Below are 25338 nucleotides of genomic sequence, written 5' to 3' on the forward strand. Positions count from 1 at the left end.
TTTCCCATTTTGGAGTAGTGATCAGGGATTGGGTATTAGCGGGTTTGGTACCCTTGAAGAATTGAGATTTAGACTCATTTGGGGGTGGATACTGTAATTTGGATGATTCGGGTATTCGATTTGTGTTTTGGAGTCAAAGGGTATATCGGTAAAATGTCAGATCGAGCTTTTATGGAAATTGGAGGTTTGTTCGGGAAATGGTAAGGAAGGTATGGGTTGATTAAAGTGAAGGGCTTCTCGTTACCTTTTCATGGATATAAGGATCGTCAGAATCGGATTTATAACGAAGAAGTTCTGGCCTTCGGAGTGCTTAAGGGTTTAAGAGGAAACCCTAGTACGCGGGGCGTACTGATGCGAAGGGTATTACGCAGGGCGTAATGTTGTGTACACTTAGCGTACTGCGAGGGTCAGATCAGGGTTGCATGACCTCGTACGCTGGGCATGCGAGGCGGACGCGGGGCGTACGAGGGGAAAGGAAAAACCATAATATTGGAAGTTGTACCCTATTTAAATGTATTAAGTGTTTTTGGCTTGCCTCTTTACCAGCCTCCAAGTCCCCAAAACCCTAGAAATCGTCTCTAAGCCTCCATGGTTGTGATTTTGAGGCCATAGTGTGCATTTTTGTGGTTTTGGGTCATTTCCAAGAAGATGGAGTCTGGTGCAAGGTTGTGGATCGAGGAAGAGCTTGTGGATCTTGATTATGTGCTTCATTTCCAGCTTGTTTAAGGTAAAAAGCTTTGATCTTGTTCATTGTTGGCTTAGATCTATGTTGTATGAGGTTCGGTCCCTTTTTGGCCCCAAGAATGAGATCTTGTGGTTTGGTACCACTTCAAGAGCTATGAGTTTCCACTATTGGTGTTTCTGAGGTTCTAGGTGCATAAAGTTGCCTCCTTTAGGGTTTGGAATCCCCCATGCATGAGATGGTGTCCATTTGGTAGAAGTTTAAAGATTTATCTTGAAGATTGGTTTTTTTGGGGTATGCAAAGTCACCAAGTCAGTGACTTTATGGTTTTAGACACTTATGTGGACTCAGATCTGTGGTTTGGACTTCTGGACATAAGCATTAAGAGCTTAATGTCGAAATTGGCTTAATGGATGAGTACGCTCAGTGTACAAGCCAAATTTCATGTACGCTTAGCGTACAGCTGAGTACACCTCGCGTACTTAGTCAGGAGGGTTTTGGCTTTTGGGCTTCGTGTTGGGCTTCCTTTTTGGGCTTGGGTGTTTAAGTTCTTAATGGGCCATCTGAGTACAAGTGTTTTGGACTAGGAAAATTGGTTGGGCTTTAGGGTAAGGCCAATGTAAGGGGTTTGGGCCCAATTTGGAAAATTGGGCCATAATTGGGCCTTGGTTGATTATTTGGCTTTTGGGCCTTAAGAGTGTGAGTTGGGCCTTAGTTTTGGACCAAGCTAGGTTAGGGTAAAATGGTTTTTTACCCTAAGTATGGATTTATGGTTATGGATTGGAACCCAATTGTTAATTGGGTGTTGTTTTGATGTTGACAGTTCGGGGATCTGCCAGCCAGCAGCCAGGGATCGTCTGTATGATTCGACAATACGAGGTGAGTCTCCTCACTGGGTTTAGCGGGTTGAAGGCATCAATGTCGGCCCATGGTTTGTATGTTAGAATGCTAGATGTCTTTGTAACTCTTGTGTGCGTTGTAGGATGGTATGCTTACCGGGCAAGGCCTGATGTCAGGCGGGGCCTAAGGAGGATAGTGTATGCTGGTTATGAGTATCTGTTTTATGCTTACCAGGCGAGGCCCGATGCCGAACGGGGCTCGATGAATGTATGGTATGATATAGTCTTTGTGATTATTACATGTGTTAGTAAGGTTATATGTTTATATGATTATAGGGTTATATGATCATGTGTGTATTGGGCGGGGCTCAATGTCAGGCGGGGCCTGGTAATTGACAGATCTGTAATCCGAGTAGGGCTCGATGCCGGGAGGGGGGGGGGGAGGTCGGGCGGGGCCTGAGGCCGAGTGGGACTCGATACCGGGCAAGGCCCAATGGAAGGCGGTTTTCAATGGAAGATCTCGAGATGATTGTAGAGCACACACCACATGTTTCTGTATTCTGTGATTTATTATGATTCGATGATGTTTTGCTAACTCTTGATTACCTTGGTTTTATGGAAATGTTATGTATTAACGATTTATTAATCTAAAAACGAAAATTATATGTCATTATTTTTGTGACGTTACATGTCAACTTCTTAATTCTCAACCTTAACAACTTTCCAATTTCCCCTATGATGCTTACTTGTCCACATCCTTATTTGGCCCAACCTGCATGCCAACATACGGATGTATTAAAATATTTTATAAAACGTACAATAAAGACTTATTCATTAGACATACAATTCGAGTAGACTTCGTGTCCTCCCCGATAAGTTTATTATCAACACGTTTAATACAATCTCCACAAAGCGGACTAATAAAATCCTCACTATCATCAAATATATGGTCATAAATTTCCACCGCCCAAAATATAGATGCATCTTAGACCTTCAACTGAATCAAACCTTTGAAGCATAATATATCACAATCAATGTAGATTGTATCAGTGGTGTATACACATATATGAGTCCAAAAGGTTTTTAGACCTTCAACCTTGTCAAAATGCTCAAGCTATATTATGTATTTCTTCCTTTAGGCATCGAGCTTAATGGATGAAGAGAGAGAGAGAGAGAGAGAGAGAGAAAAAAAGGGGATTTAGTGTTGGATGGATGTGATTATGGTTTTGATAATTGTTTCTTATTTTCTTAATGACCATAATCTCATCCTTAAATATATTTATTATTGTATAAGACTCCCTGAAGCCTTTATGGTTCATCTAATAATACAAATCCACCAACTAAATATGAAATTAAATTAAACTCTTTTACTTAATATTAAATAGACAAAATTGCAAAAATGGTCCTTGTGGTATGCATTTTCTTGGGGTTTTAGTCCAAACCTCGACTTTTTTGGATTCATGGTCCTTTTGGCCTAGTTGTACGTAAAATTGGTCCCCCGACTTAACTGCCGTTAAGTTGTTGCTGTTAACCCCATCATGTGCATCTCACATGAGGGTATATTTGTCTTTTCACATCTAAGGGACCATTTTTGCACCTAAATATATATATATATATATATATATATATATATATATATATATATATATATATATATATATTTAAAAAAAAGTAATACCTTTTTATTTATTTTAATAATGAAAAAATAAAAGAGGTCTCTCTCTCTCTCAATAGTAAACCCCATGTAGCACATTGTCATTGAGTCAACCCCCTCAATGTTTTACGATCTCCATATTGAAGCAACCATGTGTCTTTTGATAACATCCCCACTCATTTATTGCTTAATGTACTTCAATTTTTTTTCCTTAATTATGTTGACTTTTTTTGAGTTCATACAGCTGACCCATCTTTGATTTCATCCCCCCACCCACACAACACCTTCAAATTGGGGCAACTGTTCCTTCAAAGATCTTGCAAACCCCATTCCTCAAAAACTCAAATTCCGGTTTGAATCCAAATGGATTATCATCAGTCAATCAAGACTCAACAAAAGTCTGCCTACCAATCTGATCCATCAACCTCTGGTTTCTAATCTTAGCCAATGCATCACTCTGCATCGTAGCAGGTTCTGCTTTAGAACCTCCATGATCTTGCAAACCCCACTCCACACATCGGTTTTCATAAGGTCCCTGTTCTTTAGGACCTCCATGATGCTAACGAATCCAGGAGAGCAGAAAACAGTGCCGAAGTAAATTTCGTCGCTAATGAGATGGATGTTCTTGGAGGAGACAACGTCAACGAGAAGGTTGACTTCATGCAAGCTCAATGATGTCCCTAATGGGTTTGATGGGTTTGTGACTAAAACACCCTTCACTTTCAGGTTCTGCTTTTGTGCTTGTTCGTATGCCTCTATGAGGGCCGATTCGGTGATTCTGAAACCATTTGAGCTCGAGCAGTGGATAGGTACTATCTCAGCTCCAGTTCTCCACTTGAGATCTCTATCAAACCTATAATATAATAAGATAAATTTGATCAGTTTAACTTCCTTACGTCGAAATATGGCGGATTGATGAGGTAGTTTAGTGACCATGAACTCACCCTGGATAATATGGGGTGGGAAGGAGGAAAGCCCCGCCGAGATTAGCTAGGCAAAACATTAAAGTTTCATTGGGGGAGGTTGCTCCGGCGGTGAGTACAAGGTTGTTTGGATCAAATGTTACTTTATTTGCTCTGATCTCTGACATGAAGTCCGCTAATGACTGCAAAATAAGAAACACGTAACTGTTAATAATATAACAAAAAAGGAAAGAGGTAGTTATTCAATCATGAAAATAATGAGCTTACGTTTTTGAAAGCAGGAAGGCCATGATAATCTTGGAAGAGGGCAAGCTCCTTGAAGAGTGAATGATTATCGTTTTTGAATTCGGCTGAATCAGGATTGTTCTTCAGCCATGATTCCAGAAGGTCCAAGGAGAGTTGATTCTCGGTGAGACCCATCTGCATGATATCGTTGGGATTTTTAAGTTGGTGGTATGGATTTTTCTCGTACTCCTCGAATCCAAGGAAGTAGGATAAATCTTGGCCATGGGAGTTGACGTGGCTTTTGCAGACAACATCTTGATGAGAAATAGAGAGAGAGAGAGAGAGAGAGAGAGAGAGAGAGAAAAAGAGACCTCTTTTATTTTTTTATTATTAAAATAAATAAAAAGGTATTACTTTAAAAAAAAAGAATATATTTTTTTAGGTGCAAAAATGGTCCTTAGAAGTGAAATGACAAATATACCCTCATGTGAGATGCACATGAGGGGGTTAACAGCAACAACTTAATGGCAGTTAAGTCGGGGGACCAATTTTGCGTACAAACTAGGCCAAAAGGACCATGAATCCAAAAAAGTCGAGGTTTGGACTGAAACCCCAAAAAAATACATACCACAAGGACCATTTTTGCAATTTTGTCTATTAAATAAAGTCTTTACTCATGTATTATGAGTTACAATAGGTATCACTTTGTTCTAGTTTATCTCAATGTCAATGTTTTTTATGGATTGTTATTTCAAAAACAACATAGAAGTTTGGTTGAAGATCTACTAGTTATCTATAAGACAATGATCCATACACAACACTTTTTAGTCATATACAACAATTTATGTTTTATACAGTTATACAGTTATACAATACAATCTTATAAAACATAAATTGTTGTATATGTCTGAAAAATATCATGTACAAATGACTACCCTTATTTATAAGGCATGTCATGTCAACAAGAATGTCTAATCAATTGCATACAAATTATGAGGTAAAGTTGAAAATAAACATCTACAAGGTAAATAGTAAAAACTTTATAAACTTACGGTTTTTATTGCGAGTTAACTTTAAGAAAAAATGAAACAGCTAAACAAATTAAAATTATAATGTTAGAAAAAAAAATATGGATAAAAAAACCCTCAAAATTGAAAAAACTTAACAATTTTATTGACAATATCCATATACAAACATATTAGAGTACATCATACTATTATCTACTTTAAAAAAAATAACTAATTTATCTTATTTTTTTTTTATAAAATTTTAAAAAGTCCTCACATCTAATATATTATTACTTAAGTCCATGTAATATTTATAATTTTTTTACAATATCATTAAATAAAATCAATATATCACATTATATAAAATTAAAATAAATATTAATAAATCTATAGTCAAAAAATAATAAATGTTTGAAGGTTAAATATAATTTAAAAAGGGTAAAATTGAACTTTATCAAATAAAATGGGTAAATCGTAAATAATAATAATGAAAAAAACATGTACTAGAATAAAAATCGGTGATATAATTTACCCAAACAATTATTATCTTCAATGTTAAAATCTATTTATGGTTAATGTGTAATAATTAGGCTCTCCATAAAGCTCTTCAATATTGAAGATGATTATAGTTTTTTTTTTTTTTTTTTTTATAAATTTGAACAGCAAGATATTATAGTATTTAGGTTTTCCATATATTTGAAAAAGGGTTTAAATAAAGCAAAGCTGATTGAAAGGATATCACATGACTTTAAAAAAAATAAGTTGGTTTAAGAAGCATGAAAAGAAAGGGTGGGGAAATTATGGATTTCTCATGGGATTAAAAGACATGACAAAATAATGTTTTGTTACGAATATCCAACACACTTATATCCAAGGCCCTAGTGTTTGAGTTATTTAATATTTCACATTAAAGTTTTGTACTATAATAGGTAAAAGTTATAGAATATAAATAATTGCATTATCCCCTCCCCTTTTATATATATATATATATATATATATATATATATATATATATATATATATATATATATATATATATATATATATATATATATATATACATCAAATTATTAAGTAAGACAATGAATGAGGATGAACAATTTTCACTCCTTTAATAATTTCATTTATCTATTGAATTACTTGATGATGTATGAATTGGATGTTATGTAGTATAAATACACATCAAATATAAAGAGAAAATCACATCATATTGAATATAATTTTCCAAGTGTTCAAGAATCCTCTCAAATCTTCTTCTTTTATTTTATAACTAGGCGATATTCCGCGCGTTGCATAGTTATAATTATAATATTGATAAATATATGTTATTAAAATAAATATATACTTGTTAGTAAGTTTAAATTAATAATTCTTAAACTAATTTATTATAAAATATTCTAAGTGTTTTAAATAAATGATAAACATTATAAAAAATGAGTGTACAAAATTACTTTCGTAATGAATTTATGAACATCAAATAATATATTTCATGTTATTCTATTTAAAATCGCATCATCTCAATAACCGCTACCTTTGAAAATAAAAATAAACTCAATTTAGATAAACATATTTTATTTTAATAAATTTTAAAACTATTTTTTGATACATGTTTTATATTTAAAATTTTATTTAAACTTTTAATATTTTTAATTTATTTTAGACTATCTATTTTATGGAAAATATTATTATTATAACAAATAAATTTTAACTTTTTTTTGTTAATATGATATTTTGATTTAGATCATCCATTTAAACTTTTTAAGTATTAAAAAAAAGTTTTGAATATATTATAAAAAATATGTTTTGAATTTAACATTATATTTAGATTAACAAACTAAGTATATATTATATTGAGAATAAAGAATTAATATTGAAATTGCAATAATATTGCATTTAATGTATTAATTTAAAAAGAAGTTGAAAAGTTGAGATTTCAAATGAATATGGTTAAAGAAAAAATGTCAGCCTAAAAATTCACAAAATCTGATGAAGTAAGCAACACACTATATAGTGAAACATAGGTCGAATGTTGCACACGACCCTCATCCAAAAACATACGAAGTTGAGAACTAACAGCCCTTTTCTGGTATATTCTCGAACAACATCAAGAATGAATGAACATGTTTGAAGGTTTATAACAATAAGATCACCATCAAATTGATAAAATCAAAGGCTACCCTTATAGAGGTGTATACCCAAAGAAAAGCAACAACTATAACATCAATTTCAATTTTGTACCATGGACTGAATGCTCTTCCAATTATGTGGTCTTTCCATTGAATAAACCTATAGGCTAACGAACATTTATGTGTTTAAAAAACTCTTGAGTGTATGATTAATTATTGTGAAGTTGAAGAGGTGTGGAGTTTCAAATGCATGAGGTGCTAGGAAAAAGAGGTGTGTGAGTTTCAAATGTATGAGGTGCTAGGAAAAATACCTCATTTATAAGTATAGTATGATGTTTTAGTTTTGTTTTGTTAGTTTTAGTTTTAATTACATCGAATTTATAACATAGTATTAACACGAAAACTCTATTCGAGTGGAAATCACATCTATCATACTCAAGGTATATATTACTTAATAAAAAAAGTATTTATTATAAAAAACCATTTAAAACTAATAATGAATTATGAAAATTTATTCGTTATTAACGACTAATGATATTTATTTATTTTTTGCCAAACCATTATTTATGTATTTTAACTTTTATTTATGCATTTACATTATGCAACTAATTTTTATTTATGTACACTAACATTTAAATTATGAAACTAATCTTTATGTATACTGACGGTTGTTTATACATACCCATGTTCATTTATTTATATTTTAGATATTCTTCATAATTTTATTTAAACATTTACTAATATTTATTTATGTTTCTAATTAGTAAAATTATACCAAGTAAAATTATGTACTAATTAAAAGTCTTATTAAATGATTTATAAAATACATATACATATATGTAATATATATACACAATGGTTATATATATGCAACGGTTATAAACGGTAAAAACAACGACTATTTTTTCTACTATAAATAACATCACTATCATATGTCTTTCTACCACAAAAAGGAGTAAATTTTCTCACTTTTCAAGGTTATCAAGATCAAAATGATTCATCAAATTGTGATTCTCGCAACTATAATGACTATGACACTTAACTTCCTATTTTTTTAATTTCACACCAGATGTATTTTGTCCTGATTTATTTTATCATTTATTAGTCTTGTATGGGATAATTCTTCTCCCGCTTATGCTTTGTGCAATACATATTGAAATAAATAGATTTTAATTTTTATCTTGTTATTTTGTTTAAATTTATAGTTACAATATGTCCAACATTGCAAATCTCAAGGTTTGCAGCACTTGAAGTTAGGGGCTGTTTGCCAGGATCTAAATTTTTAAGATCTGAATTTTTAAGAGGTCTGAATTTCTAAGAGGGTCTGAATTTTTAAGATCTGAATTTTAACATGCTGTTTGGTTGGAATATCAGAATTGTTGTGCTGAATGGTAAAAATGACCATTTTACCCTTATGTACTATTTTTTGTTGAATTCAACATTTCTGATTTATAAAATAACTGAACCCACATAATAGCAACCAACTTTACCAATGATTCTCAATAATAGCAACCAACATTTTCTTGCACAAAAAAGAAGCACCAAGATTGCTCCATATGTTACAACAACTTTATCCGCAAACATAAGAAGTTAAACAGGAAAAAATGAAAATAAACAAAGATTGCATTTGCATTTGGACTTTTCAAATAAAACATTCAATCTTAACAAGTGCATTTGCTTGTCAAATAAAACATTCAATCTCAATAATCGCATTTGCATTTGCAATTGTGTTTCAAAAGGTACCATTCTGCAACTTCATTCTCTAATCTCCATAAAAGGTGGTTTTCTTCTTTCGTTTATGTATTAGCCTCCACCATAGGTGCTGCAATTGCAATTTTGTAAAGGAAGATCAATTGGGGATCTTTGTGCCATTACCAGTCGTTGTTGTTTCTCCGTGAAGATGAGCTTCATGTTGGGTGAATAACACTACCCCAACCGATAGAAGAAGATTCAGGACCTTTCACCTACAAAGCCATCCACCTTGTATAAGAACTTCATACAACCTTATTAACAACAAAAATAAATAGGCTTCATATAAACTTCATAAAAATTACAGTTTGAACTAAATATTGAAGATGTAAAAATCTGCCATGAGTTTTAATTTTTTCAAAATCAAATCATGTATTGTCAAAGAAAGTGAAGATAGTTTGAACAAAATATTGGTTTTGACAGAAAATCCAAGGATTCATCCTACTGATTGAAAATTGAACTGAAGCAAAAATCATCAGATTAGAACTAAGCAGCTATATGAAAATCAAGCAGAATATACCTGATATGATTTAGAGATTGGGAAATAAAAGTGAAGCCCCGTTTCACAATGGGAAGACGATGGGAAAAATCCACAATTTCGCCGTTGTTGCTGGAGAAGAATGACCGGGGATGGGGAGATGCATGATTTGGACGGAGCCGACACTAGCGGACGAAGGCGTCGATGACACTGGAGGACAGAGGCGGCGATAACGCTACAGACGTCAACGACGATGACTGAAAGATGGAATCTGTTTAAAGAGGAGTCGTAGTTGAAGGGACGTCGATGTTAGGGAAAAGGGGCAAGAGAGGAATAATTTTATTTGGAGATGGAGGCATACGGAGGTTGCCGATCGGAGATGGAGTGGGAGGGAGAAGGGCGTGCGACAGTGTTGTATACGATGAGTGCATCGGAAGTCCGATGATGTTCAGTTGATAACAGAAGGATGGGTCAACGTTCGTTAATGAAAGGGAAGAGGGAAAGGAGTGATGTACGGGGGCAAATGAGGAATGTGCGTTCCTTTTTTAATTCAGATACGTCCCAAGATCTAAAAAATTAAGAGGCATTTTACAAATTAAGAGCTATAAATTCAGATGTTATCAAACAATATAGATCTTAAAAATTAAGAGATTGCCTCTTAATTTTCCAATTAAGAGGCTACCAAACAAGGCCTTAGTGGGAAAAACTATGTGTCATGTATGATAGATGTAAAAATGCATCTTGAGTCCATGGGAATCTCAAATACTATATACGAATTAATAATTGCTTCGCACAAAACAAGGCGAAAGCACAAGTTTTCCTTCGTAAGCATATTGATGAAATTTTGAGATTTGAATACATTGATATTACTGATCCAATTATTCTCTGGAATCTCTTGAAAGAAATATTTGATCATCAAAGGAAGTTATACTTCCAAATGCTATAGATGAATTGAGAACATTGAGGCTTCAAGACTTTAAGAAAGTAAACGAATACAACTCAACTTTGTTCAAAATATGTTCACAACTCAATTATTGTGGAGAAGAAGTTACTGATGAAGATATGTTGGAGGAAACTTACTCCACGTTTCATGCAAAAAACATTACCTTGATACAACAATATCGGTTGAAAAAGTTCACAAAATGTAACATTCTAAAATCACGATAAAAATTTTCATTTTTAAAATCAAGAGAAATGATTGTTTTCAAACAAAACTCATATCAAACCAAGTATCAAATACAAATATCCCAAGATCAGTATATCACAAATTTCCAAAACATGTCATCGAATGATGTGTACGGTTACGCTTTCGCATTGTCACGATCGTCTGAAGTACCTGAAATAATAAACTAAAACTGTAAGCCAAAGCTTAGTGAGTTCCCCCAAAGTACCACCACACAAACATATAACAACATGCATATTGGGTCCATAACTAACAGATTGGATTACCCGTGAGTCCACAGCATGAGTATGGATTACCTTCCGGCCCACAACTCATGCCTGGCTTACTCCCAAGCCCACATCATAAGTCTGGCTTGCCTTTAGGCCCACAACCATATGTTTGGCTTTCTCCCAAGTTTATTGGATTCCGTACAAAGCAACATTGCCTCAACCCAGCCATACTATGTCGACATATACATAACATATAACATATATCCAACAAACAGATAATCATATAACTAGTCAACAGATTAATAGTCAAATCTATCAATCACTACCGCATAATAACATCCTATATACTAGGATACATAACCTAGTGGATCAACATTGGTGCCTTCGACCCACAAGTACAGTGAGGAAAACTCCCCTCACAGTCTGATGAAATAGTTGAACAATACGTTGCTCTGAATGCCAACTCTACTGGTAACCTTTCAACAATCAGTGACCAAATATCAGACTACAACTCAAAATACCCAAAATACCCCTAGGTCGAACTTGGTTAAAATAATGGTCAAAGTCAAAGGTCAAAAAGTCAACCGAGTTGAGTCAGGCTGAGTACACCCAGCGTACTCAGCACATACGCTTGGCATACACACAATACAAATACGGGGGCTTAAGAGAGTACGCACATCGTACTCCAATATCATCCTTTCCTTCTAATAAGAGTTTAATCTAATAAGTCCTTTCGTCCAAATCCCATATCTAGTCCCAGATAGTATTCTAAATCATAAAGTTTTCAACTTTATGACCTTACATGGCTATTAAGTGCCCGAACCTTAAAACCATATCTTCTTAACCCATTAAAACATCATAACCTTTGCATGGAAGGACTAGAAGGGCCAATATCACATTTTTTATCACTCTAGACATTCTAAAATGTCCAAAAGGACAACTCCTTTGGTCTAGAGTAGCTAATACTCAAATGGACCAAGATTATGGGGCTAAAAAGCACAAAACTCCACATCTAGCAAGATCTAATGAAATAACCAACAAGTTCAAAGCTTTATACCTCTAAATGAAGCTTAAAGGCAAGATGCTTCTAGATCCAAAGAGGTCTCGAGCTTCTAAGGTGAATCCACTTCCTTCTTCCTCCTTGAAGAACACCAACAACACACTCTAAGGCTCAAAATGTTCCCAAAGGTGGATTAGGGTTTGCAAGATACGAAATGGGGTTGGAAGCTGATGAGAGAAGGAGTCTTGGGGAGTTAATGATGCTTAAATAGGTTCTAAACCTTAAAAATTAGGGTTTAGACTTCGACCACGTACATCGAGCATACAAAAAGTACGGCCAGCGTACTAGGCAAAAAGGCGTCTTCTTCATTAATCCACCATGGGACCAATTTTTCAATAACTTTCATGCATAAGGGTCAAAAATTTAATTTACCTGGTTTATGAATGTTACAATTCTCCCCCCTGAATTAGACTTCGTCCTCGAAGTCTGCTGCCACAAATAACTCGGGGTAGTGCTCTTTCATCTCCGCCCCTGGTTACCAAAGTCCATTTGCAACCCTTCCGATGTTGTCATTGGACATTGACCAAAGATCCCACCTTGTTACGCAAGGCCTTCATTTTCCTATCCAATATCGTCACTGGTCTCTCAACATAATTCAGGCGATCATCAACCTGAATACCATCCAAAGGAACAATCGCTAAATCATCAGCCATACACTTCCGAAGCTAAGAATCATGAAAGGTGTTGTGAATTTGACTGAGCTTCTCAGACACGTCCAATCGATAGGCTACCTTGCCAAACCTGACAATCACTCGAAATGACCCAATATATCGGGGACCCAACTTGCCCCTCTTCCTGAAGCGTATTACACCCTTCCAGGGTGATACCTTTAGTAAAACCATGTCGCCAACCTGAAATTCCAACTTGGATTGATGCCTATCGCCATAACTCTTCTGCCGACTCTATAATGTTTGTAGTCTCTGCCTGATCTGCTGAATAAGCTTTATCGTCTGAAGAACTACCACTGTCTTCCCCATGATCGACCTCTCTCTAACAGACTGGGGTACGACATTTCCTCCCATAGAGAAGCTCAAAAGGCGGCTCACCGATACTGGAGTAATGAATGTTGTTGTAAGAAAACTCAGCTAGGGTAAGGTAGGAGTCACAACTCCCACCAAAATCGACCACACAGGCTCGCAACATATCCTCGAGCGTCTGAATGGTCCTCTCGATTTGGCCATCAGTATGTGGATGATAAGCAGTGCTAAAATTCAACCTCATACCCAGTTCCTCATGGAACCTTTGCCAAAACCAATAAGTAAACTGAACATCTCAACCGGAAACAATGGAGACTGGAACATTGTACCGAACGACAATCTCACGCACATAAACATCGGCCAATTACTCGGCCGAGGTGCTCTCTTGAATATCAAAGAAGTGGGTACTCTTGGTCAAACAGTCCACTATCACCCAAATCGCATCAAACCCCTTAGCCGTCCGAGGTAACTTGGTGATGAAATCCATGGTGATCTGCTCCCATTTATACCTGGGAACCTCCAAATGCTGAAGCTTTCCATGCGGCCTCTGGTGCTCGGCCTTGACCATACGTCAGGTCAAGCACCTCTCAACATATCAGGCTATCTCCCTCTTCATGCACAACCACCAGTAACTAAGTGGAAAATCCTGATACATCTTGGTGGCTCCAGGGTGTATCGCAAATCTAGACTTGTGTGCCTCCTCCAACACAGTCTGCCTGATCCCACCAAAATCTGGTACCCAAACCCGATCCCACCGGGTCAAAAATTCACGGTTGTCGATAGAAAACCTGTCAATATCGCCCCTAATTCGCTCCTGCTTCCAATTCTCTTTCTTGACTCCCTCATCCTGAGCCTCCCTAATCAAATCCAGCAATGGAGAATCAATCAAAATCTTCATACATAGGCTCCCAGTAGAGGAACTATCCGACTTGCGGCTCAAAGAATCAACGACCATATTCGCTTTCCTTGGGTGGTACAAAATCTCGCAATCATAATCATTGACTACGTCAAGACAACTACTGCTCCTAACTCAAAATCATGTGTCAGATACCAAACTTCATGTTCAGATTCGGCTGATCCATGAGATATCTCAAACTCTTGTGATCCGTGTAGAAGGTACACCAGACCCCATACAGATAATACCGCCAAATCTTAAGAGCGAACACTACTGCTCCAAACTCAAAATCATGTATCAAATACCAAACCTCATGCAGCTTCAAATGCCTTGAAGCATACACAATAATCCTTCCTCGCTGCATAAAAAATGCCCCTAGACCAGTGATGGAAGCATATAAACAACAAAATCCTTAACACCCTCAGGAAGGGTCAACACTGGGGCCTCACATAACTTCTGCCTCAGAGTCTCGAATGCAACCTACTGATCATGCCCCCAACGGAAATCCACGCCCTTCCTTGTCAGACGAGTGAGGGGTACAACAACCTTGGAGAAATCCTGAATGAATCTCTCATAATAGTATAATACCCTGCAAATCCCAGAAAACTCCTGATCTATTAAGGAGACTTCAAAACTTCCCATTGCATAACAGCCTCAATATTGGTCAGGTAAACCAAAATCCCGTTTTGGTTAACGAGGTGTCCTAAGAATAGGACCTCCCGTAACCAAAACTCACACTTCGAGAACTTGGCATACAGCCGTTCCTGCCTTAGAAGTCCCAGTTGCTCTTGTAGATGCTCCTCATGCTGCTCCCTGGTCTTGGAATAGACTAGGATATCATCAAAAAATATAATGACTAATCGATCGAGCATCGGTCTGCACACTCGATTCATCAAATCCATTAAATGTTGCAGGTGCATTGGTGAGCCCAAACGACATCACCACGAATTCGTAATGACCATAACGGGTCTGAAACGTTGTCTTCTCCACTTCCTCATCTCTAACCCTCATCTGATGATACCCTGGCTTGAAATCACTATTGGAGAACCAATATGCACCATGCAGATGATCGAAGAGATCACCAATCCGTGGAAGTGGGTAACGGTTCTTCACCGTCAACTTGTTCAACTCCCGATAATCAATACACATGTGATGAGACCCATACTTCTTCTTCACAAACAAGATCGGTTATCCCCATGGAGAACTGCTAGACTTGATAAATTGTGTGCCAAACAGCTCCTGAAGCTGAGAGGACAAATCATGCATCACTGGTGGTGCCAATCGATACGACGCCTTAGCAATCAGGGCCGCACTAGGGACCAAATCGATCCTGAACTCAACCTGCCTCTCAGGAGGCACACCGGGCAACTCCTCCAGAAACATATCAGGGAATTATCTGACCACAGGAACATCCGAAACTGAAACCTCCTTCTGAACCTGGGTATTAACCACATACGCATGGTAACCCATACACCCATGTTGTAGATGTTGTCGAGCACTGGCAGTAGAACAAAATGTTGATCCACTCCTGGTACCCTCTCCATAAATAATCAGTTCTCCCCCACTTGGGGTTCGAACTGCCACCCACTGACCCTCACAGTCGATCATCACACCAAACCTGCTCAACCCTTCCATCCCTACTATCACGCACACATCTCCTACGGGGATAGGGATCAGATCAATCAGATAAGGCACCCCGAAAATCTCCAAAACACAACCCTGATAAATGCTTGATGTAGAAACCCCATGTTTGTTGGCGATAGAAACCCGAAACAGACACTCCAACTCTCTTAGAGTCATATCAAAACTCCTATTGAAAGACCGAGACACAAAAGACTGACTCACACCCGAGTCAAAAAGCACAAGAGCATGCAAGGAGTTCACTAAGAAGGTACCTAGCAGAATCATAAATATAAGCATACCATAAAATAATTGATAGATTAATAAATGAAAACATACCAGTAACGATGTCTGGAGACGCCCTGGCCTCCTCCGCAGTGAGCTGGAAAGCAAGACCTCGAGCCCACATGGGCTCCTACCTACCCTTGCGTCCATATGTGATCCTCAAAGTGGCCGGTGCTGGAGCCTACACCAGCCTTGCAGCGAGCAAGGGACAGTTGGCCTTCATATGGCCAGCCTGATCACAGTGATATCAATTCCTTGTGCTCGGTACTAGGGCATGCTGATGTCAATCCTTCGCATAATGCCCCGCCTTGCCACAATTGTGGCTCCCAGAAGAAGAAGATCGACAAACACCCTCATGAACTTTGCCGCACTTGCCACCAGTGCGGCCCCTTTGACATCCTAATTGTGAATCAACGGGCTTGAACCGCTTCGTTGCAGGCTAGGACTCAACCAGAGCCTAACGTTGCTCGCTCGTCTGGGTATCTATCTTAATCTCTCACCTCTTCGCGGCATCCTGAAGCTTAGCGAGGGTACCGTAACAATGGGTAGACACAAACTGCCGAATACCTGTCTTGAGCATGCTCAAGTACTGAATCATCTTAGCATGCCCTGAAGAAAAAAACTCAGGGTAGAAAAGAGCTCTTTCCATGAACGTCTTGGTGATCTCCGTCACCGTCTCAATCGTATATCTCATATCCAGGTACTCCTGAGCCAATATCTCCCTCTCTACCAGGTGAACATATCTCGTACAAAACATCTCCGAGAACTGCTCCCAAGTAACAACAACCCTCTGCTTAGGAGTATACAAACTGGTCACAAATCTCCACCAGTCCTTCGCCCCTAACTGGAGAAGTTTCTGGGTGCAATTGACCTTCTGGTCATCTGGGTAAAAACATGTAAAGAAGCAACCCTACACATAAAACAACCACATTATTTCCATAATCGGGTCCTTGACCCCATAAAACTCTGGGGGCTTCTTGTTGTCGAAGTCTCGATACTGGAATGCTCTCTCCCCTCGAATCCTTGCAGCAATAAAAACCGCGATAGCTACAGCAGCAACAGCCTCAATGAGGGCAGCATAACGATCATCGAATAACTCAATCATGGCGGTCTTGATAGACCCACACAACTTGAAAATAGAATCCCTGACAGTAGTAGCCACCTCGGTGGCGATCAACTCACGAAATTAATCATCAGTCAACCCTGACATATCTTGGCCACCCTCTCCAGATCCATAACCAGATCCTCTCGTGAACACCATACTGAAAATGAACCAATAAAGGTATCAGAAAATGCCACCATTCATACTATACAATCATCACAGGGAGGCTAAACCCTCAGGGTTTGTGACTTCCTTGTTACGTGTATGGGTCCTATGCTTTTAGTAGTACGAGCCCATACTACCTTCCACAACTACTTGTATTTGTCTTAATGGATCATCACAAACTACCCGAAAACAACCATTAGGGTATAGATGGATCTTCGTACGAAAAAAGAAACGAGAAAGACGAAATTGTAAGATACAAGGTTAGGCTTGTGGCTCAAGGTTTCTCTCGAAGACCTGTAATTGATTATAAGGAAACTTATTCAACGGTAACGGATGCAACCGCTTTTAGATATTTAATCAGCTTGGTAGTCTCTAAAAATTTAGAGATGCGTCTTATGGATGTTGTTACAACTTACTGTATGGATCATTTGATAATGATATCTATATGAAAATCCCTTAAGGGTTTAAAATGTCCGAAGCATTAAGTGCAAAACCCAAAGAAATGTATTCTATAAAATAGCAAAGATCTTGTATGGGTTAAATCAATCTAGACACATGTGGTATAATCATTTAATAGATTATTTGATAAGTAAAAGTTATAAAAATAAAACTATTTTTCCATGCGTATTTATTAAGAAAACGACATCTGAGTATGTGATTACAGCGGTCTATGTTTATGATCTAAACATCATTGGAATGAATACAGAACTCCTTGAAATGATTGAGCTTTTAAAGAAAGAATCTGAAATGAAAGATCTTAGAAAAACCAAATATTGTCTTGGTTTGCAGATTGAGCATATGCCTAACGAAATATGTGCATCAATCAAATTAGACAGAAAGAGTCTAGAAATGTTTCAATATGGCCAATGCCAATCCTTTAAGCATTCCAATGGTTGTTAGATCATTCAACATTGACAAAGATCGATTTCGTCCCCGCAAAGAAAATGAAGAAGTTCTTGGTCCATAAGTACCATATCTAAATGTAATTGGGGCTCTTATGTATCTTACCAATTATACTAGACTCTGCATTTCTTTTGCTATAAACTTGGCAGCAAGGTTCAGTTCATCCCCAACAAAAAGACATTGAAAGGGGATTAAGAATATTTTCGATACCTTCGAGGAACTACTGATTTAGGGTTATTTTATCCTAATGATTCAAAACAGGGTTTGATTGGTTATATAGATGCAGACTATTTATCTGATCCTCATAAAGCTAGATCTCAAATTGGATACATATTCATGAACGGAGGCACCGTAATTTCCTAGCGCTCTTATAAGCAAACACTTGTCGCCACATCCTCAAATCATGCTGAAGTAATTGCACTAAATGAAGCTAGTAGAGAATGCACATGGTTAAGATCTATGAGAGAACTCTTTTTGTCTTCATGTGGACTAGATAAAGATAAAGGTCCAACTTTAATTTATGAATATAACTCGGCATGTGTCACTCAAATGAAAGAAGGATAAATCAAGAGCGACATGACAAAACATATACCTCCAAAGTTTTTGGAGTACATTCAAGAGCTTATAAAGATCAAAAGGTTGAGATAGAATATGTTCAATCCAAAAAAATGTAGCAGACCTCTTCATGAAAGCACTTCCTACTCTAATCTTCAGAAAACATGTACATAGCATAGGAATGCGACATGTGCATACGTTACGTAACAAATGTCTAAATATGGGGGAGTAAACTATCTAAGCGGGAATGCTATAAAAATTACATCAAATTATTGAGTTAGACAATTGGATGAACAATTTTCACCCCTTGAATAATTTCATTTACCTATTGAATTACTATTTTGATGATGTATGAATAGGATGTTATGTAGTATAAATACTCATCAAATGTAAAGAGAAAATCACACTATCTTGAATACAATCTTCTAAGTGTTCAAGAATCCTTTCAAATTTCCTTTTATTTTATAATGTTTTAGTTTAATTTTGTTAGTTTTAGTTTTAATTTCATCGAATTTATAACATTTATATAGGCTTTGGCTCTTGTAAGAAACAAAAATTTCGTGAGAAATCATAAGAACTAAATCAAATGCATGTCTTTTGACGAACCAAATACATGAATAATTAAATCATACAAAATGAAATGATTCACACAAAATCTTCCGAAAAAAGATTCGTAGATTTATTTTTTTAGATTATTCACTAAAATCAACCCAAAAAAGAATCATCGCTTAAGTCACTAAAATGAATCAACAAGGCATTTTTCCGTCCAACTTTTTCTAACTCGTGTGTATTATCTAATTATTCATTTACTTGTTTCGTCAAAAAAATGCAAATGATTCATTTCTTACGTTTCTCACGAAAGTTTGTTTCTCATATAATCATATATATATATATATATATATATATATATATATATATATATATATATATATATATATATTTTGGGTGAGGACTCATTTTATAGTGAGGACACCTTAAAAAATCGAAAAAAAATACAAATCATAAAATCAAGCATAAATCTATGTTTGGGAGAAAAAAAATTTGATCATTAAAATTGAATCATGGATCATAATGATGCAAAATTAAAAATTAAAATTGAATCATTGATCAATTTTAATGATGCAATTTTTTTTTTCTCTCGGACATAGATCTATGCTCGATTTTATTATTTGTATTTTTTTAGATTTTTTTTTTCAATTTTTTTAAGATGTCCTCATAAGTCTTCACTTTAAAATGAGTCCTCATAGGAACCGGACTATATATATATATATATATATATATATATATATATATATATATATATATATATATATATATATATATAGAGAGAGAGAGAGAGAGAGAGAGATAGGTAGGTTCAAATGTTTCTCACATCTATTGTGTGCTAGAATGCATCAATAAGAATTTAGTATTAATTATATGTATATTAAATGCTATCCATACTTATAATTCATTTTTATGGAAAGTAATTAAATTCTTTATTAATGTCAACAATAATATTATTTCAGAATGAATTCATATCTAGAAGAATGAGAGTGTCTTCCCACAGAATGAGAGTGTATTCTAGTAGAATACACTCTCGTTCTTCATATTTTATGCAACTTTATTGTATTTTAAGTGAGTGAGTCATGAAACAAAATACGAACTCATATATAAAAACCTAGATGCGAATTTATTCTGAAAGAATGTTATTGCTGACATTAATAATCGATTTAATTAGTTTCCATAAAAAGAGAATTATAATTATGGATATCATTTAATATACTTATAATTATGAAAATCATTTAATATCTATATTTATTTAATTAAATAATTATTTAATTTACTAAATTCCTATTGGTGCATTCTAGCACACAATAAATGTAAGAAACAAAATAACCTAGCCCAATATATATATATATATATATATATATATATATATATATATATATATATATATATATATATATATATATACATATATATGGTTAGGTTCATGTGAGACGGCCTAATTTTGTGAGACCGTGAGACGCGATCCTAGCCACTCATTTTGTAGATAAAAAAACATTTTTAAAATGCAAAATAATTGAAAATTTTCCAAAAAAAAAAAATTTCAAATATTATTTTCGTCATTTATATTTTCCAAAAAAAATTAAAAAAAATAAAAAAACAAATACCTTTTTTTTCATATTCTAGTAGAATATTATAATATTTTACATATCTGACAAATGTAGTAGAATATTATAACATTCTAAAAATCACATTAAAATATTTACAGTGTAATATTCTATTAGAATATTTCATGTATTTTTCAAAAAAAAAAACGGTAATTTTTTTTAGGTAATTAAAGTGACGAAAATAATAATTAAATTTTTTTTTTTGGATTTTTCTTTTTATTTTGCATTTTAAAATTATTTTTAGATCTGGTCTCACGGTCTCACAAAATTAGCATGGTCTCAAATGAACCTGGATATATATATATATATATATATATATATATATATATATATATATATATATATATATATATAATCCTAATAAAAACCTCTCCTAGAATCCACTTGTCCAACTCTTAGACTACAAATCTGCCACGTGGCAATACAAGAAGCAATAAACAAAAAACTTTCCCGCCCATATACACATTCCTTCAATTCGTCAATCCATATCCAAAACAATTTTAAAATTGAAAATTCCATATTCCGTATTGAAGATTGAAGATATTGAAGATTGAAGATCCTGTATCCCTTAAAATCAGGAGCCGAAGTTGATGCTGGTCAATTATCTTCTAATCTTCCGATTCAAATATACCTTAAATCCCTGAAAACCAGGTTCAAAATAAATGCATATGCATATATCAGTTCCTATAATCGATTTTACTTCCACAGAGTATTATATTTCAAACAATCTTTGACGACATTCTCTCTGAGCTCTGATGACTTCCATGGAACAGGAAAAACTAAAAACAATCGATCATAATAATAAAAGGTTTGTACTTCATTTCGATTGCAACTCATTTATATCGTTTATTTAGTTATCATTAATTTACATATCTGTATTCCCTGTCTTTCTGTATGAATAATTTATAGTCAAGAAAGTAATGTTTATGTTCCTGTCTCATCATTTGAATTTTTCTTAAAAACAAGCGAATGGTTACTAGACGCATCGTTTTTGGATTGGTCTTGTGATTCACTTTCTTTTTCTATTTCTTTTTGTTTACTAGAATTGATTTCTTCATTATAAGTTTGATCGTATTGAATGATCAAATCTTCCTTATGGTTCTTAACTGAATATCTACTAATTCATCTTAAAATTTGAAGTATTGGATGTTGATGAGTCGTGGTGGCTTTATGATCAACGAATTGTTGAGTGGATTTTACATTTGGATGTTATTTGACGTAAAAAGAAACTATTTCAAATGCATACAAACTGTTTGTGTAAATGTCTATGTGAAGTTTTTGTATCTGTTCTTCTCCTTTCTCACTTGTGGCTGGTTTTTTTTTTTTTTTCTTTTTTTTGCCTTTTAAGGTTGTTCTTGAGTGATGTTTCATTATATTTAGTTAATAAGTATGTTCTTGGACCTAGGTTGTATGAGGTTCCTAATTTTCATCCCAAAACACTAGGTAGATTTTTCAAAACAAAGGCCTAAATCTGCATCTATACTCCATATTAAATAACAAGAAACTCTTAAAAAAATAGTGGCAAATCTTTCAAGTTCTTCAACTACCCATGTCTAAACTAATAATAAAAACTTTACAGGCTTATTTTTCAGAATCTTTCAAACTCAATATTCTATTATGTTGGGAAGGAAGATTCTATTTTACAAAGCTATTTACGAATGGGCTGATTTTAATAGTTTAGTTGTTGGCTTTCAACTGTTGATATTGATATTGGTTGATAGGTCCAGTTACTAATGATGTTATTTGAGTTGAATTTTGAATAAGGGAACCAGGTAAGTTTTGCATCTTAAGATTTTGTATGTTTGCTGGTTGTTGAGGGTTGTGCTGCTCTTGGGAAGTTGCTAGAGCAACATGACTGTGTTGCATATAATCTTCCTGTCATTATCAATTTTAATTTTTCTCAGGTGAACTTTTAATAGTAATTTGGTTTTATAATTAATCAATGTTTGCTTTATTTTCCTTTTTTGTTCCAGCTTTATTTTAATTTGTGCAACCTAATCGAAAACTTCACTAAAGATAGTTCCTAAGGTGTAAGTTGTTAGACATGAATACTAATTTCATTATTTCCTTTTTTAACATTCAATCATTGACTCTTTTTCTCAAAATGTTAGATCCTCTCTTACCTCACATAGCCCATGTTTAGGAACAATACATATTTTATATATTTTATTAAGAATAAAGATATCTGAAAAGCATTTATTTATATTCATTCATGAATCATGAATTGATGGAATATATTATTTCCCTTACCATTTTTTCTTTTTATTTTTTTTAAAACAATTTTACTCTATTTAAGATGTTGCTAAAAATGTTTTGGCACGTGTTGGATATGGTTAACAACCCACATTATTTGTACCATGTGACTGTTATTCATGCAATTTCCAAATTTGCCCTTATTATGGGCTCAAAAATCATTTCTTCTAATTTGCTCCATATTGTTTATACGATCTCTAAAGACAGGTAGGTCAATTCATTTCTTTAAATATATTTTTTTTTTGTCATTCTTAGTTATTTTTCATTTATTGTGTTTTTTTAGAATGCCTAATATCAAAGTCAATGTAGCTTAGGTGTTTGCAATTCCTAATTCTCATTGTTGACCACTGTGTAAGTTTCTTTTTACCCAGATTTGGTCCTATACTTCAAGGGAAAAATAGTCATACTTAAAAACAAAACTAATACTTTGAATTGTTAGATTGCAACAAAAAGTGATAGGGACCATTTTTCTCATTTTTGATATGTTTGTTTTATAGGTTTTGGATAGTACCATTCAGCCGTTTTTGGTGGATTTGTCTGAGGATCCGGATGTTGATGTTTGTTATTTTGCAAACCAAGCAATTTAGACATTAAATTATGACATGATGTCAAGCTAAAGAAAATAAGCTCACACTCACACTTGAATTTGATGGAATTTTAGGGTTGCACTAATCGTATGTTCATTTGTTTTGATTTGTTTGTGTGGTTTCTCATTGATTAATCAACTACATTATGATGAAACGTATGTTTGATTTTTTTAAAAAAATTAATTTGTTATACTTATTGTTTATAAATAGTTTGTTGAACACATGTGGGTAAGTCTACTCGTCCTTAAACATGTTCTTTATGTGTATTGTACTTATGTGAAAAACACACTCGACAAAATTCTACATCATAAAGAAAATATAAGATGAATACTTCCTAAGGATATAAATTAAAGTATTATGTTTATTTTATTTATCACATTAATTCAGGATGACTTACAATCGGCAATACGTTCGGATTTTTTTTGACATTCAATATTTTTATCTATATAATAATTTTAAACAAACCAACCGTGGTTTCCACTGGTTATAAGCTAGTATATATATATATATATATATATATATATATATATATATATATATATATATATATATATATATATCGGAAGCACGTGAGAGAGATATACATGATGGGGGTTTAGTAGATAGGAGCGTCTTCACGTGTCATTGAGAGGGACACCACACACCTTACGCTCCTCATTTGTCTTTTCATATTTCTTTTGTCTATTTAAATAATTTTACAATTGATGGCTACTATAAAGTCTCATTTGTTTTCATGTATTTGACCCAATTTTATTATGTTTTCAAATCAACTTTTTTATATATGACTTTTAAAATATATGAAAAACCATTCTTAGTCGACTACAGATTGAGAAATATACTATAATGCAATCAATGATAACAATTTTGACTCGTTCAATTGTAAATGCGTAAATTTTTTACAAATGGTGGAAATTTAGGAAAATTACCGAGACACTAGTAACAAATTACACTGAGACAAAAGCTAACTTACTATTTTGCAAAACGCCCACCTAATTAGGTTTTAGTATGACGTACGGAAGAAAGACTCGGAAACAATTTAGTTAAATAATTTCATTTTCTTTTGATTTATCGCTTCAAATATCATATCGTTTCAAAATTTCCAGATAATTCAGAATGTCATATAATAATTACATATGGCGTCGATGAAGAAGGCTGCAATAATGGTGGTACCAAACCTAAGCGAAACTAGAACTTCAACGAATGCACGACGAACAAACAAATATAAATTATTGACACAAGTAGGTAAATTTCTTCGGTATTAAACTTAACAACACATCTCCTCTAATAAATGAAGATTCTTTTGGCAAATGTCAAAATCTCGTTCAATTTGCCAAATGTCATTTTTTTGTTATTTTGAATTAATTTTTTCCTTATGTCATTTTATGAGTTTTCTTATTTTATTAAATTTCACGTAATATTTTAATGTAATAATTATAATAAATGTAGTAATAAATGGATATCAATTTCATTAATGGACTTACCTTCTAATTTCAAAATTCTCAAATTAAAACTCATTAATTTCTTTTGTTTATTTATTTAAATTGTTTGTTTAAATTTAAAATATAAAAAAAAATCAATTTTAATAATTTATTATTTTTCTTATTTTCTTATAAATTTAAAGTTCTCAAATATTTAGACTTTTATATCTAACTTTTTTTTTTAAATTAATCCATGTAATACATGAGTTTCACAACTAGTGTACAAT

The 25338-nt window shown here is 34.2% G+C and overlaps 1 pseudogene; it reads right to left on the minus strand.

Moving 5' to 3' along the window:
* Positions 1 to 3595: 3595 nt before the first annotated feature.
* Positions 3596 to 4637, minus strand: LOC145158242 (1-aminocyclopropane-1-carboxylate synthase 3-like; annotated as a pseudogene).
* Between the last annotated feature and the right edge of the window lie 20701 nt (positions 4638 to 25338).

Source organism: Lactuca virosa, chromosome 2 (genome assembly GCF_052849685.1).
Source record: "Lactuca virosa cultivar CGN04683 chromosome 2, Lactuca_virosa_CGN04683_v6, whole genome shotgun sequence".
Taxonomy (NCBI): Eukaryota; Viridiplantae; Streptophyta; class Magnoliopsida; order Asterales; family Asteraceae; genus Lactuca; species Lactuca virosa.